We start from the raw sequence: 14888 nt of genomic DNA on the forward strand, positions 1-14888 counted from the left end.
TCTCATTCTGCCAGACCTGCCCCCTTCCCTGGGGCCCAGACTGAGTGGTATTGAATCTGGCTTCTACTCTGACAGTGCTGGCATCAAACCACCCAGTCACTGGAAAGCCCTGTGACTTTCATGCCTGGTTCCCCTCATCTTGTTTGATCCCTGCCCCCAATCTGGCAGGCAGCCAGTATGTCCTAGAGCCTGACTCTCCCCAGCCCAGGGACTCAAGGGACCCAACTCGCTCCTTAGCCACCAACTCTGAGGCAGCTATAGCAATATTATCCATCAATAATGTAGTTGGTAAAAAAAAAATGATTGATCAAAGTCAGAGAAATATGGGAAGACGTTATGGCACAATGCAGAGTGAAGTCAGCAGAACCGGGAAAGCAATTGTAAGCAGGAGGTCAAAGCTCCCTCGGGAGAAGGGTGAGCAGAGGTAACTCTGGAGAGACACATTCAGGCTTCCTTTGAACCACATCTGGACAGGGCCATGTGGATATTGGTATCATCCCTGGGGAAAACGTGCACGTGCTTGGCAGCATGCCCACACATTACATAATATATGGGATGACCACAACAATGAAAATGAAAAAAATACTAAAATGAAGCTGAATGCTGTGTTATTATAATGAGGTGGGAGGATACGGGTGTGTGCAGAATGTCATCTACATAGTCAGACATATGTATATGTCTACCTCATTTTCATTTTGATTAAGCCATCAGTCAAAAGGCACCTACTATGTGCTAGGCATTGTATACAATGGTCCCCGACCTTGCAGAACCCTCTTTCTAATATAGGAGACAATATACAAAAAAAATTATATGTACAAGATGTATGGTACACAATAATGTATATGTATGGAAGATGATCTCAGAAGGAAGGCATGACTGCCATGTGTGGGGGGGGCGGGGAACCAGGAAAAGTCTCCTGCTAAAGGTGGGATTTTCACTGACTGGAGGTGATAATGAGGAAGGAGAGCATTCCAGGCATGGGACACAGCCAGCAGAAAGAGCTCAGTTGTCATGGGTATAGTGTTATTTCAGTTTAGTGTATAGTGTTATTTCAGTTATTATAAATAACTGAGTTATTTCAGTCCCATCCAACTCTTCATGACCCATTTGGGATTTCCTTAGCGAAGATACTGGAGTGGTTTGTCATTTCCTTCTCCAGCTCATTTTACAAATCAGAAAGCTGAGCCAAACAGAGCCAAATGACTTGCCCAGGGTCAAACAGGCACTAAGCCTCTGAGGTCAGATTCCAACCCAGGAAAATGAGGCTTCCTGACTCTAGGCCAAGAGCTCTGTGCACTGTAGTGCCACCTAGCTATTCTTGTGTATAGAGTGGGGAGTTGTGGGGTAAGATAATGCTAGTGGTTAATCATTTTTGGAGACTATAGACTGAGTATTGAAAACAGTTTTTGTGAAGTATACCCATAGGCTTAGGGATCTTGATGAATTAAAGTTATAATTAGTCATACAGTCAACAGAAATTAAATTTAAATTAATTTATTAAATTAAATTTAAATTAATTTAAGTCATAATTAAAATCATTAAGAAACTCTAGCTAGATCCTAAACAGGGTTACTCCACTGTGAGAAAACAGAAAAAGATTGGCTTGCAAAGGTCTAGGCTGGCCCCACCTGGGGTTCTCTTCTCATTTCGATTCTCCTCCTTACTTTATTTTACAAACAGGCTGGTCAAAGCTGTTGAGGTCCAGGTCCATTTTGTATCTTTTGAAAATTTTTTTTATTTATTTCACTAAATATTTCCCAATTACATCAAAAAAATTTTAAACATTTAAAAATTTTTTTAAAAAGATTGAGTTCCAAATTCTCTCCCTCCCAGCCCTCCTTGAGAAGGCAAGCAATGCATCACTTACAAATGTGAAATCACGCAAAACAAGCAAACTGCCTGAACAACAATAAAGAAGGGAGCAGGGAGGACAGCAGCTGGAGTAGAGGCTGGAGAAAGTTCCAGCCACGGGAGGCAGGGAGAGAAAATGCCCAGATCCGAGACATGAGAGTGTCTTGTTCATGAATTAGTCAGGATCAAAGAGTATGTGTGGGAGCAGCCAGGTGGCTCAATGGATAGAGCTCTGACCCTGGAGTCAGGAGGACCTGAGTTCAAATGTGCCCTCAGATACTTACTAGCCAGGTGACCCTGGGCAAGTCACTTAATTCTGTTTGCCTCCAAAAAAAAAGATTGTGTTGCAGAGTAAGGTATAAGAAGACTGGAAATGTAGGAGGGGGCTGGTTATGAAGGGCTTTGAATGTGAAACAGGCAAGAGGGAAACAACTGGGAGTTTAGTGAGTAGGGAAGTGATATGATCAGATGTGCATTTTAGGAAAATCAATTCAGTTACTAAATGGAAGATGAATTGGAGAAAGGGGGAAACTTTAGGCAGGTAGATCCACCAGCAGGCTACTTTAGACATGAGGGAGATGAGAGCCTACCATGGTGTGGCAGCGTCAGAATGTCAGAGGAGAGAAGGGGACGTGTTCTAAAAATGTTACAAAGGTGAACTCAATAAGCTTTGACGACAGTTTGGAAAGAGAGATGAGAGATAGTGAGAAATCTAGGATGATTCCAGCTAGATGACTGGACTCCAGTCCAGGATGACTCTAGCCTGAGGGGACTCAGAACATGGTGTCGCCCTCTATAGCAAAAAGGAAGATAGGAGGGGAGGGAAGAGGTTTAGGAGGAAAGCTAATGAGTTCAGTTTTGAACCTAAGGAGCTCAAGATGTCGACTGGACATCCAGTTCAAGACATCTGAAAGGCAATTGGAGATGTGAAATTAGAGACCAGCAGAGTCTCTGACATCCCTAGATCCAACCCCCACATACACCATAGCATTGATGGCCTTGAGAAGAAATAATCGTCCTTTTTTATCCCTTGGAAGTAAAGGTGAATTCTTTCCCTCTACCAACACCCCCAGTCCTCACAGAGAGTTGCTATAGTCACAGAAGTCAGAGTAGATCACAAAGATAATCAAGTGTTAATATATAATCCCTTTACTAAATGTAAATACCTTCCTCTTATGAAATTAAAAGGAGATATCTTACTGGACAAGCAAAAAAAAAATGGAGCTCCTTTTGTGTGACTTTAAATAGCTAAATCCTAAAGAAATTCAAATTTGGCAGTTCATATGAGTCCAAGATGGGAGTCAAAAAGGGGGAGAGACCCAACTCCAGAGAGGGGATGTTTGCTTTACTGTGACAGGAGTCCAGGGTTCCTCTGGTGCCCTTGTGGCCTGAAGGCAGCCCAGAAACTCTGAGTGATTGACTCCAAGGACAAAATGCTTTTGGAGAAACCCTACACTGCTCTGGGTTTTTTCTGAGTTTTGTTTTCCTTTCTATGTCAACTTGTTTGGCCTAGAGAAGGGAGAGTTTAGACTGTAATCTGGATTATCCTGTGTGTTCCAGGAGTCCACTGGAGAATTTTCACATGTCCTATATATTGCAACGACCAAGAGGACTTCACACACACACACACACACACACACACACACACACACACACACACACCCTCAGGATTAAACCTAGTCTATGTGGGGGTCTATAGTAGAAGGGCTGCTTAGTAGAATAGAAATCCACTCAGTCCTGGGCCCAGGGATCTGTGTTGTCACAAAAGCACCAAAATAAAGTGATTTGGTTTCTCACCTGAAGGCTGAGGCAGACGACTTCCATGGGACCTTAGGTCCCTGATTCCTGATGGGAAAGTCTCACATATTCTTCCAATTCATGTGGGAGATCAAGCTTTTCCTTTGAGGGAAAGGAAGCTTGTTTTTTTTCTTTATTATCTTTGGGATTATGGAGGCCTTTATAACTTCCAAGACAAAGGGTAACACTATAAAATGATTTGTACTTGTTAAAATGGCATAATCATGAATCTGGAAGTAAGTACAATCCCTAAGCCCACCACTTTGACAGGCCAGTATCTTTATGGAAGAATGTTAATTTCTGCATTGTTATTGAACTATGCTACATGGGTTTTGGCAAAAACAAATCCCAGGTGATTTTCTAGGGACAGCAAATGTTTAAACAGAGGGAAGAGGATAAAAGAGAGATTTCTTCCCTACCTACCGCAGCAGATTAGTCGCAGAAAGTAAAAAAGAGAGGAGAAGTAATAACGTGTTAATGAGGTGCTAACAACTGGTACTCCCTTTGCAAAGTGTGAACACTTTTCGATGATGGAATTAAAAGGAGCAGCTTCATTGAACAAACAAAAATCAGATACCCAGAATGCTGGGGCTTTAAGCCCTGAGCAAGTTGGGCAGTTTGGATAAGTCCAAGTGAGAAGCAGAGGAAGAACCTGAATTTAGAAAAGGAATTGCTCTTGGGGCAGAGGGGATTTTTCCTTCCTCTCCCCAATCCCCACCCCATCCCCACCACTGGCCACAGTTGCTTTGACACACTACTCAACCAGCAGGAAATGAACAGAGACCCATGCTCCTTTTGTTGTTCAGTCATTTCAGTTGTGTCTGATTCTTTGTAAACCTATTTGGGTTTTTTTTGGCAAAGTCAAGCATTTCAAAGATCATTCGATTTCAATTGCTTTTCAGTTGTAACTGACTTTTCATGATCCTATTTGGGGTTTCCTTGACAAAGGTACTGGAGTTCCTTGCCATTTCCTTCTCCAGCTCATTTGACAGATGAGAAAACTGAGGCAAACAGGGTGAAGTGACTTGCCCAGGGTCATACAGCAAGTAAGTATCTGAGGTTGGATTTGAACTCAAGAAGGTGAGTCTTCCTGACCCTAAGTCACTGCCATCTAGTTGCCCCACACACAGTCCTAACATATATCAATACAGAAAAGTAATCACTTGAGGAAGAAAGCAGTTTATAGGAGGTGAACCTCTGGCAGGAAAAAATGGAGCCCAGATGTTGCTTCGGGCAGTTGAGAGCAGAGCTGTGGAGATGATGAGACCCTGGGAGCCCATTTGAGCATCCTGCCCAGAAGAGATGCAGTTCCCAAGGGTGAGCTTTATAAAGAGTCAACAGGAGAGAAAGAACTTCTGACCCTTGCAGTTCCAAAGTTGTTCGTTGCCTTGACACATATGTTGCCTATATATGTGTCTCATTGTCATCTTACTTTAAGTCTGTACTCACCCCAGAATACTATGTGTATGAATGTATGTGCCTAGATCTACAGGAGGATGTTTTGTAGCTACTTGTCTTAGTAAATGCCATAACTAATTGTGTCTACCAGCTGATGGAGTCTCATGAACTACAGCTGGAAGTGTGGCACCACAGGAAGTGGTCCAGAGAGGAGGCAGGGTGTTACACCTTATTTCCATTGAGACAAAGTTAGGGTTAAATTTAAAAATAATAATAATAACTATGCCTGTGTACTTTTGACCATTATATTTTTTATTGTCCTTCCTATTCTTTTTGCCTTCATTTCTTGAAAGGTTCTGCTTTTTAATCAGACCGTGTCTTCAAAGCAGTGTAGTCAAGATGTGAGTTCAAATACCAGCTTTGTCACTTAGGACTGAATGACCTTGGGCAAGTCAAAGAATTTCTCTAGGCATCAGTTTATTCACCCATAAAATGAGAAGGGCTATGATATGTAGGAAATTGATACAAATATATGAGAAGAAAAGCAGTTCCTCAACAGATGAGTAGTCAAAGATTTGAACAAGCAATTTTATTTTTTAATTAATCCTTTTTATTACAAACATCAGTAAATGTGAACTTCAATATATAAAGAACAAAAAAATACTCTATATGAAAATGCAAATTTCCATTACAGAAAGTTGCTTTTATTTTTTTAAGTATATGTTAAATTTATAATGGTAGTAACAAAACTGCTCTGTCAATGTTGAGGTCCTGGACTTGGGGGGTGGGGGGGAATTTGCTGGGGAGGGATACAAGAACTGGAAGGAGAATAAACAACTACGAATGAAAGGTAGGGTGAACCTTACCCAACTAATAGACTCCCTGAAAAAAATGAACGAAACAAAGAAAACTCAATGATTCCATGAGACAGCAAGAAATGTTACAATAAATTACAAGACTGAAAAAATAGAAGTACATATAAGGTAGCTATTATATTTTTTTAAACCAACTTAGAAAACAGGTTGAGGAATAATAATTTAAAAATCATTTGGACTTCTTGAGAACCACAACTAAACAAAAACTTGGATGCCATATTTCAAGAAAACTCCTGAGATCTGTTAGAACCAAAGGCAAAGTGAAGATATAAAGAATTCACCAGCCACCTCCTGAAAGAAGCAAGAAATGTACACTGTCCTGGGTATCAGCCAAAATCCAAAATGCTCACATCAAAGTAAATACATTGCGAGCAAAATGAAAAAAAGATTTCAGGTATCAAGAAGCCATAGTCAGGATCACACAAGACTATACTGCAACTAATAAAAGGGAGAGAGGGAGAATAATCTTGGATTGTGATATCACAGAAAACAAAAGAAAAAAACAGCACCATGAATAATTTACCCTTGAAAATGTATATATTCCTATGAGGGAAATAAATCCTTGATAGACTAGAGAATATTCAAGCATTCATAATGAAAAGATAGATCTGGGTAGAGTGTTGGAAACACAAGCATAGGAGACAAGAGAAACTTAGAAAGCTAGTATATTTGGGCAACTGGAAGGGGCCAAAGGATGATAAAGTGTTTGTGTTCTACAAAGGGGAGAAGAGACAGTAGTCTTTTCAGAATTCCACTGTCTTTAAGGGTCACAGAGCATGTTATAAAAGACAAATGTGGCCTGAATTTGGTTTTTTGCAGTTTTGTTAGTTTTCATAAAGGAAAAAAGGTCTCCGTCAAAGAAATACATTGTGAAAGAAATGAGGAAGAAGGAGAAGGAACTTGTTATTTCTTATAATTGGAGTACAGGAGAAAAGGAGTATATAAACATGGAGGAAAAAGTAGCATCTCATTAATCTCACTCTTACCTGCACTGGAAAAAGGAGGGTTGAATACACACATAAAATGAGTTTGGTATAAAAATATATTAAACACAACAGGGAAAATAGCTTGGGGCAGGGAGAGAAAGGGTGAAGAAAGGTGGAGGGGAAGAGGGAATGTTTACCAGGAAAACCCACTTCAGCTCTGGAGTAGTAATTCTAAAGAGGAGAGAAAAAGAGTGAGAACCAGGGATCAGGATTTTAAATAGATAAATACACACACACACACATATGCAAATAAATACATACATGTGCATATTTTAATGCACATACAACTTTATATGCTCCTTCTTGCCTCTTTAGCTTTCACTTCTCTTGTTTTCAGTGTGAAAACAAAACTACCAGTGTTGCACCATGCTGCTCCTTATAGCTTGGAGAGGTACCACCCTCCTCTCAGCACCTTAACAAATCAGTTTGCCTTGCTCACTAGCGCCACCAACTGTTCATGTATATTTTTGCCTCCATATCTATCGCTGTAGCAGAATAATATTCTGTAAAATTGATATGAGAAAGAATATGGCTCAATTCAAAAGCCATTTATCAAACATGACTGTAAGATACTGTGCTATGTAGGTCCTAAAGATACAAAGTGAAAAAATAGAATAAAATAGTTCCCACTCTCAAGGAATTTATTTCTGTAGGGGTAGAGGGAAACATACAGTAAATACACAGGTAAATCAATATAAAACATGTACAAATTAAAGCAGAGTGATCTAAAAAGAAAAAAGCACTTAAGGTTTTTTCTCTTTCTAAAAACGTCGTTAGGATGTATTATTAGGAATTAAATGATTGAGTTAAGGGATATGATCCATTCTCCCCAATGGCTATATTTTTGCCTAATTATTTGTCAACTAACCCTTGACCAAGTGTTTCTCTTTTTATTACATTATTATTATGAACTTGACAAACATCAACAAACATGAACCTTTCTATAAATTTGTTTGTGACACTTCATTGCTTGTAACAAGAGGTTAGGCCTGTGCTCAGATGGAGCATGCATGTGTGGGTGTGTTCGTGCTTCATTGCCAAAGACCATGCCATCAGAGAAATAATGACATGACTTCCACTTGAGCTTGTTTTGAGTGAGGGAGGGCTGTGCAGGTCACCAGCCTCACTTCTCCTCCAGAGCCATCTGAATCCAGTGACCAGATATTCATCAGGATGACTGGAGAGGACCCAAAATGAGGCAATTGGGGTTAAGTGACTTGCCTAAGGTCACACAGCTAGTGAGTGTCAAGTGTCTAAGGTGAAATTTTAACTCAGGTCCTCCTAACTCCTGCACTGGTGCTCTATCCACTACACCACCTATCTGCCCAGAGCATGCATATTGAAAGGCTCAATTTCATTGTAATTCTTTCCTTGGAAGTGTGATTATGAAACATATTGGATGGCCCCAGATCATTCTCTCAGTTAAAGCGAGAAAACTAACAATGGGGTGTTCTGGGAAAGAGCATTCTGTCTCGTGTGAGTCACAAAATCGTAAAAGAACACAAGGAAACATACAGGACAAGATCAGTCACAAGTGTTTATGAGAAATGAGAACAGGTCAGTCAGATGTAATCTTTAATAAAATTAAAGAGTAAACTTAGAAATATGTGCCAGGCACATCCTGTGAAATTAAGGCAGGGCAAAGGGATAAAGACTAGATTCTTCTTCCAAATTCCCCAGAAGCTGTTGGTTTATTTTTCTGTTGTTTTTTAACTCAGTCCTTCAGTCACCCGAGCAAGAGCCTGCAATTTTAAAACAAAACAAAACAACTTCCTACCTTCCTTCTTGCCCCTTTAGCTTTGACCTCTCTGGTCTTTAGCTTGAGACAAACAGTCTGCCACCACGGCTGCTTTACATGGCTCAGGGAGGCACCACCATCGTCATCCCCTCCCTCTTCTTGCTGTGTTCTCTCTCCTAACTCTCTCACAGGAGATTTTTAAAACTCCCACTGAAGTAGAAGAGTTTTCCCTCCAAGTACTAACCCCACATAAGCTTCTTCTCTTTCCAAGATAGGAAGACACGCAAAAATCCGAGTCCAGCAGTGTGCTGGAGCCAACTCCAATCAGCTCTTAAAAGTCATTTGTTAAATTTTTAGTCTGAGCATTTACACCTCAGAAATTGCCAATGCTATAATTCAGGGCTTGATTTCTTGTTTATTGTTTAGACTCAAGAAAGTGAAAGAGAAAACATTAATAATAAAGATTAAACTTAAAAATATGTCCTGCATACATTTTTTCTTTGGAAGAACTGGTTGTTAAGCATTTACCAGCACAATGATGCCCTATGGTCCTTAACAACTTATAGTCCCTCACAAGGCAGCCAGTCTGATCTTTCCAGGACCACTACACACACACACACACACACAAGATAGAAAAATATGATTGCACATGAAAACACAGATCTCTATGTGCAACTTTTTGAAAAGTATATATTAAGTTGTTACCCCATCTCAACCCTCCCTCAACTTCCTAATTCCCTCTTTGGGAAAAAAAAATGCAAAGCCCTATAATAAATATACATAGCCAAGCAAAACAAATTCCTGCTGTGGTCATGCCCCAAAATGTATGTCTCATTCTGTATTTTAGGATCATCACCTCTCTGGCAGAAGGTGGGTAATCTGTTTCACCTTTAATTCTCTAGAATGGTGGTTGGTTATTACATTGATCAGAGTTCTAAAGTTTCTCTTAGTAATGTTGTCGTTGCATGCATTGTGCTCTGAATTCTGTTCCACTCTGAGTCAGTTCTTACAGGTCTTCCCAGATTCCTCTGAAACAATCCATTTTTTATCTTTTCTTATATGATAATTAATATTCTACCATATGAATATACCATAATTTGTTTAGTTATTCCCTAATAGGTGGATACCTTTTTAGTTTTTGGTGGGTTTTTTGCTACTAGGAAAAGAGATGCTATGGTTATTTTTGTACATATAGATCTTTTTCCTATTTCTTTGATCTCTTTAGGTATAGTTCTACTGGTGGTATTGCTGAGTACTGGACAAAATGTAGTACTTTTTGGGCGGAGCCCCAGATTGCTTTCCAGGATGGCTGGACAAATTCACAGTTCCACCCACAATGCATTACAGTGCCAGTTCTCCTGTAGCCCCTCCATGATTTGTCATTTTCCTCTTTTGTCATTTTTGTCACTCTAATGGGTATGAGGTGTGGTATATATGGTTTACTCAAAATTTTGGTTTCAAGAATCTGACCTTACTTCACTTCATATAAATATTTCTATGTTCCATTTTTAATGCAGACAATTCTTATAGCACTCACATATTGTATTGCATTAACAGAGCATCCTCTTTTCAGTCATTTTTGAACAGAGAATTTAAAGATTCAAGCTGTATGAGTTTAGGACGTGTTGGCATCTGGGACAGCAGGGAGCGCTGCATGCAAAGGGAAAGGGGCTGGACCCTGGATCTGGAAGGTGGGAGGAGCCCCAGGACAGGACCTTGAACTTAGAAAAAGTGGCCAGAATTTGGACAGAGAGAAGGATTTTTTTAAAAAAAGGAGGACTAGGGTCATTGCCAAGGAAATATGCCCTCTGCCAACAGCCAGCGGGGAAGGAAGAGGGGGAGGAGAAGGGAGAGAAGGGGTGTGGACCAGCTGTTCCAGTTGCTGATTGCCATGTAGGGTGTGCCAACCTGGGGGCTGCAAGTCACTACCGTTTTCTCAGATAACATTGGTGGTTGGATGGGTTTCCTGTTCACTGCCCCCATATGAAGGGCTCTTTCATACCCTCTTTCCCGCTGCCCAGCAGGGTTGGCCAAATGCCTCCTCCCCTAACCCCACCCCGCTTTCTCTACCAACTCTGCTTCCTTCCAGGACAAAACGGGCTCTAGGTCTACTGAATCTTCCCTTCCCTACTCCACAACCATCCTCTTTCCTCCTCTGCAGCTCTCATACAGGGAGTCTCTCCAGATACCCAGGACCTCTGTCTCTAATGCCTCAGCCCAGCCCACTTGTTCCAGCACCCCACGTGCCAGTCTCTTGAGTTTCTCTCCTTGGCAACCTTGACAGCTCTCTAGGGGGTTCCTGTTCCCCTTAAACGTCTGAGCCTTGACATCCCTGGCCAAGAAAGGAGGGAACTGAGAAAAGAGAAGCAGCCTCAAGATGGGAGGGGAGGCCACCAAGCCCCAGAGTGAGTCATTGGCAGAGCCGGGAACAGGACACAGGGGAGCTGGCACCCAGCCCTGGGCTCCATCCCCAGCTTGCTGTTTGCCACTCTCCTGGAGTTTGTCAGCTGTGAATTGGTGCTGATTTACTCTCTCAGACCACAGTTAGGAGGAGTCCTCCACTAAAATGCAGATATGTCAGTGCTTCATAATGGGATTCAAACCAGAAGGAACATCTCTGGGGCAGACACTGGGGACCTAGGCTGAAGGGCTTTGTGTATTGTTTCAGCTTTGGGAAGGGGTGGGAGAATCGATAGTGCTTCATCCCTGGACCCTCTCCCTGGTGGCATATTATCCTGGACACTTGCCCAGCCTCTTTGAGGAAGCTACGTAACACTGGTCTTGGGGGTCCCCTCTCAGAGAAGAAGAGGGAGATAGGTCACCAACTCAAGCCTGTGATGAGACACTCAGCTCTCCTGGGTGGGAATTCATCCCAGCTCCTGAGTCCTTCGCACCTGTATTCACAGTGCGCTGTAATGGGATCCGCCCTAGGGAAACGTTTGGCCAAATGCCTAATACTTGCTGTGAAAAGAAAAGCAAAGAACCAGGATAATTACTCAGGTTATTCAGTAAAAGTGGGTTAGGGCCTGGATTAACTAGGTTATTTATTGCCTCAGTGACCGCTGAATTTTGTAAGGAACTGATTAAACTGTTTTACCAACTCTTTGCTTCGGTCTCCCTTCTGTATAAAGGGAAATCATGATAGAAAGACAGTATGATATAATAATTCACATATCAAGTGCTGTATGGATCGCAAAGCCCTTTCCTTATGTGGTGAGCATAATTAAATCTGTTTTTTAGATGAAGAAAGGGTGATTTCAGAGAGGGTGATTTGCTCAGGGTCACACAGCCAATTAGTGTCAGACCTGGGACTTAAACTCAGGTCTTTTGGCTAGGGTATTTTTTTATCCCACTACTCTGTAGAAAAGCCTTTAGTTAGCACACCAAGTAAAGACACAAGAGATTGGTTCAATATTAAAGCCTTGCTGCTCTCATTCTGGGAGGAAAAATCCCCTCTGGACAGACTGACCCTCAAAGGTCTGCCTTTTGAAACTCCAGGGCATTCTGTTCTGTAGAAGAAACTGACCTCTTCCTAGGGTTAGGAGCTGGGTAACCCTCAGCAACTCACTTATCTTCCCTCAGTTTCTTCATCTGTAAAATGAAAGAGTTGGACAAGACAGTCTCTGAAGTCCCTCCTATCTCTAGGTCTATGATCGTATGATTCCCCCAGAGAATATAAGGGTGTCAAGGGTCTTTCTAGGGGACTCTATTATGTTTTTTTCTCCCTAAGATAGGGAATTCTTGAGTCCTGGGGTGACCTGTCACAACTTCCTCTTATTACAAGACTCTCCCTTTCCAGAAGCTGACTGTATGTAAAGGAGTTAAAACTGCCTATGGTGCTTCCCGCTCTGTTTCCTCAGAAATGTATGTTTAGTAGACAGGGCAGGACTGTCCACATGGAACACTATGATGTTCTGGAATCCAAATCTTTGACTTAGCACACCACTGCTCAGAGAATCTGAGGAAAGAGAAGTAGCCTGGCTTGCCTTCGTTAACCTTAGGGTGGTATGGGGCAGAAAGAAAGGTATGAGAATACTGGTAGAAGGATTTGAGACTGAAAGAAGTGAACTTACTACATAGGGAGAGCAAAGGGAGGAGACATAGGGGAAAGGAAGCATTTGATATGTCCCAAGTAGGGATGAAAGGAAAAACTAGACTCACGCAGTATTGGGGAAGTAACATTGTCTATCCCAGGGGTGGGGAACCTGTGGCCTTGAGGCCACATGTGACCTTCTAGGTCCTTAGGTAAGGCGTTTTGACTGAGTCCAAGTTTTATAGAACAAATACTTTTATCAAGGGGATTTGTTCAGTGCAGTTAGGATTCAGTCAAAGGGCCACACTTGAAGACCTAGAGGGCCACATGTGGCCTTGAGGCTGTAGGTTTCCTACCCCTGATTTCCAGAATAGGAAAAAATGATGATCTGAGCCCTCTGAACATTCAGTAGAGTAGCTTGGACTCCTGGTGATATTCCTGTCACCTTTTGGGTGCAGGGGGAATTGCACCCTAATGGCAGTGCCTAATGGCACTTTATGATCACTATATATAGTGATATTGGAACTTGTTGAGGTCAGGGGTCATCTAAGCTTTGTAAGACCCCTTAAAACTTAGAAGTGCATTCTTTCACCATTTGGGGAGGGGTAGGGCTATCAGTGGTCCCCCTGGGAAGTCATTCTCAGTAACTGATACTAATACATAAGAACAACAGTCATTCCCCAGTAGTTAAATAGTCAAAAGATATCAAGAGGCAGATCTCATAGGAAGAAATATAAGCACTCAACTAACAATAAAAAAAATGCTCCAACTCACTAAAAAGGAGATAAATGCAAATTAAAATAATTCAAGTTCAAACACACACACACATCTAATAAACATGAGAAAAAGTGAAAATGACAATAGTTGCAGGAAATATAGGAGGACAGGTACATCAGAACAACGTACTCTTGGGGGAGCTGTGAATTAGCCCAGTCATGATATAAAGTAATTTTGAAATATACCCCAAAAGTCACTAAACTGAATATAATCTTTAACCCTATAATACCACTACAAGGAATATGTCCTAAAAAAAATCAAAGAAGGATGAAAAGGACAAAAATGCCCCCAAAATATTTATAGAAGTACATTTTATTGTAGAAAAGAACTGGAGATAAAATGGATGAACATCATTTGGGTAATGGCTAAATACATTTTTACACATAAGATGGATTCAGAGAAACCTTAGAAGATTTGAATAACTGCTCTAGGGTGAAGTGGGCAGAAACTGGAGAACCATTTACATAACTTGAAACAACATCGTAAAGGAAAACACCTATAAAGAACTTAAGAATTCTGATCAATTCTATGGCTAGAATTACAGAAAACTGATGATAAATTGTGCAACACACTCATGCTAAATATGCAGAATGAGATGTACATTTTCAAAAAAGACCATTATAACATAAATTTGTTTTGTGATTTTTTTATTATATGAGAGGCAGTAAACACTTTTGTCTTTTCCCCTCTCCCCCAATGCCCTATCAGCTTCCTTTTATGTGTTATCTGAGTGCCTGTCTCATAGTGTGTGTTCATCCTTCCTTGCCAAAGAAGACCATGCCATCAGAGGAATGATGACGTGACTTGTACTTGACTTTGTTTTGAGTGAGGGAGGGCTGTGCAGGTCACCAGCCTCACTTCTCCTCCAGAGCCATCTGAATCCAGTGACCAGACATTCATCAGGATAACTGAAGATGACCCAGAATGAGGCCATTGGGGTTAAGTGACTTGCCCAAGGTCACACAGCTAGTGAGTGTCCAGTGTCTGAGGTGAAATTTGAACTCAGGTCCTCCTGACTCTTGCACTGGTGCTCTATCCACTGTACCACCTAAATGCCCATAGTAAGAGCTTAACAAATGCTGACTGAAAACAGAAGAAAGTCCAGCAAGAAACTCGGACAAGCAAGACAGCTTTGAAAGCTTTCAGTTGAATTTATTACATACTTAAAAGAGAAAAGCAAGTCATATATAGGAAAGAGCTTTAGCTTTACATACAATCTTTTTCTTTTCTACTCTGCATATGGAAATATCCATTTAATTTGGTGTTTGTTGAGTTTAGAATAAAAATAAATTTTAAAAAATTCAAGAAAGATGAAAATTATAGGCACTTAAAAAACCCCAAGTCTTACCAGAATTTTTTTGAATCTGTTCCTCTCATTATTTCTTATGGATGAATTATATTCTGTTATAGTCATATACCATAATTTGTTCAGC

The sequence above is a fragment of the Notamacropus eugenii genome, chromosome 2, assembly GCF_028372415.1.
Source record: "Notamacropus eugenii isolate mMacEug1 chromosome 2, mMacEug1.pri_v2, whole genome shotgun sequence".
Lineage (NCBI taxonomy): Eukaryota > Metazoa > Chordata > Mammalia > Diprotodontia > Macropodidae > Notamacropus > Notamacropus eugenii.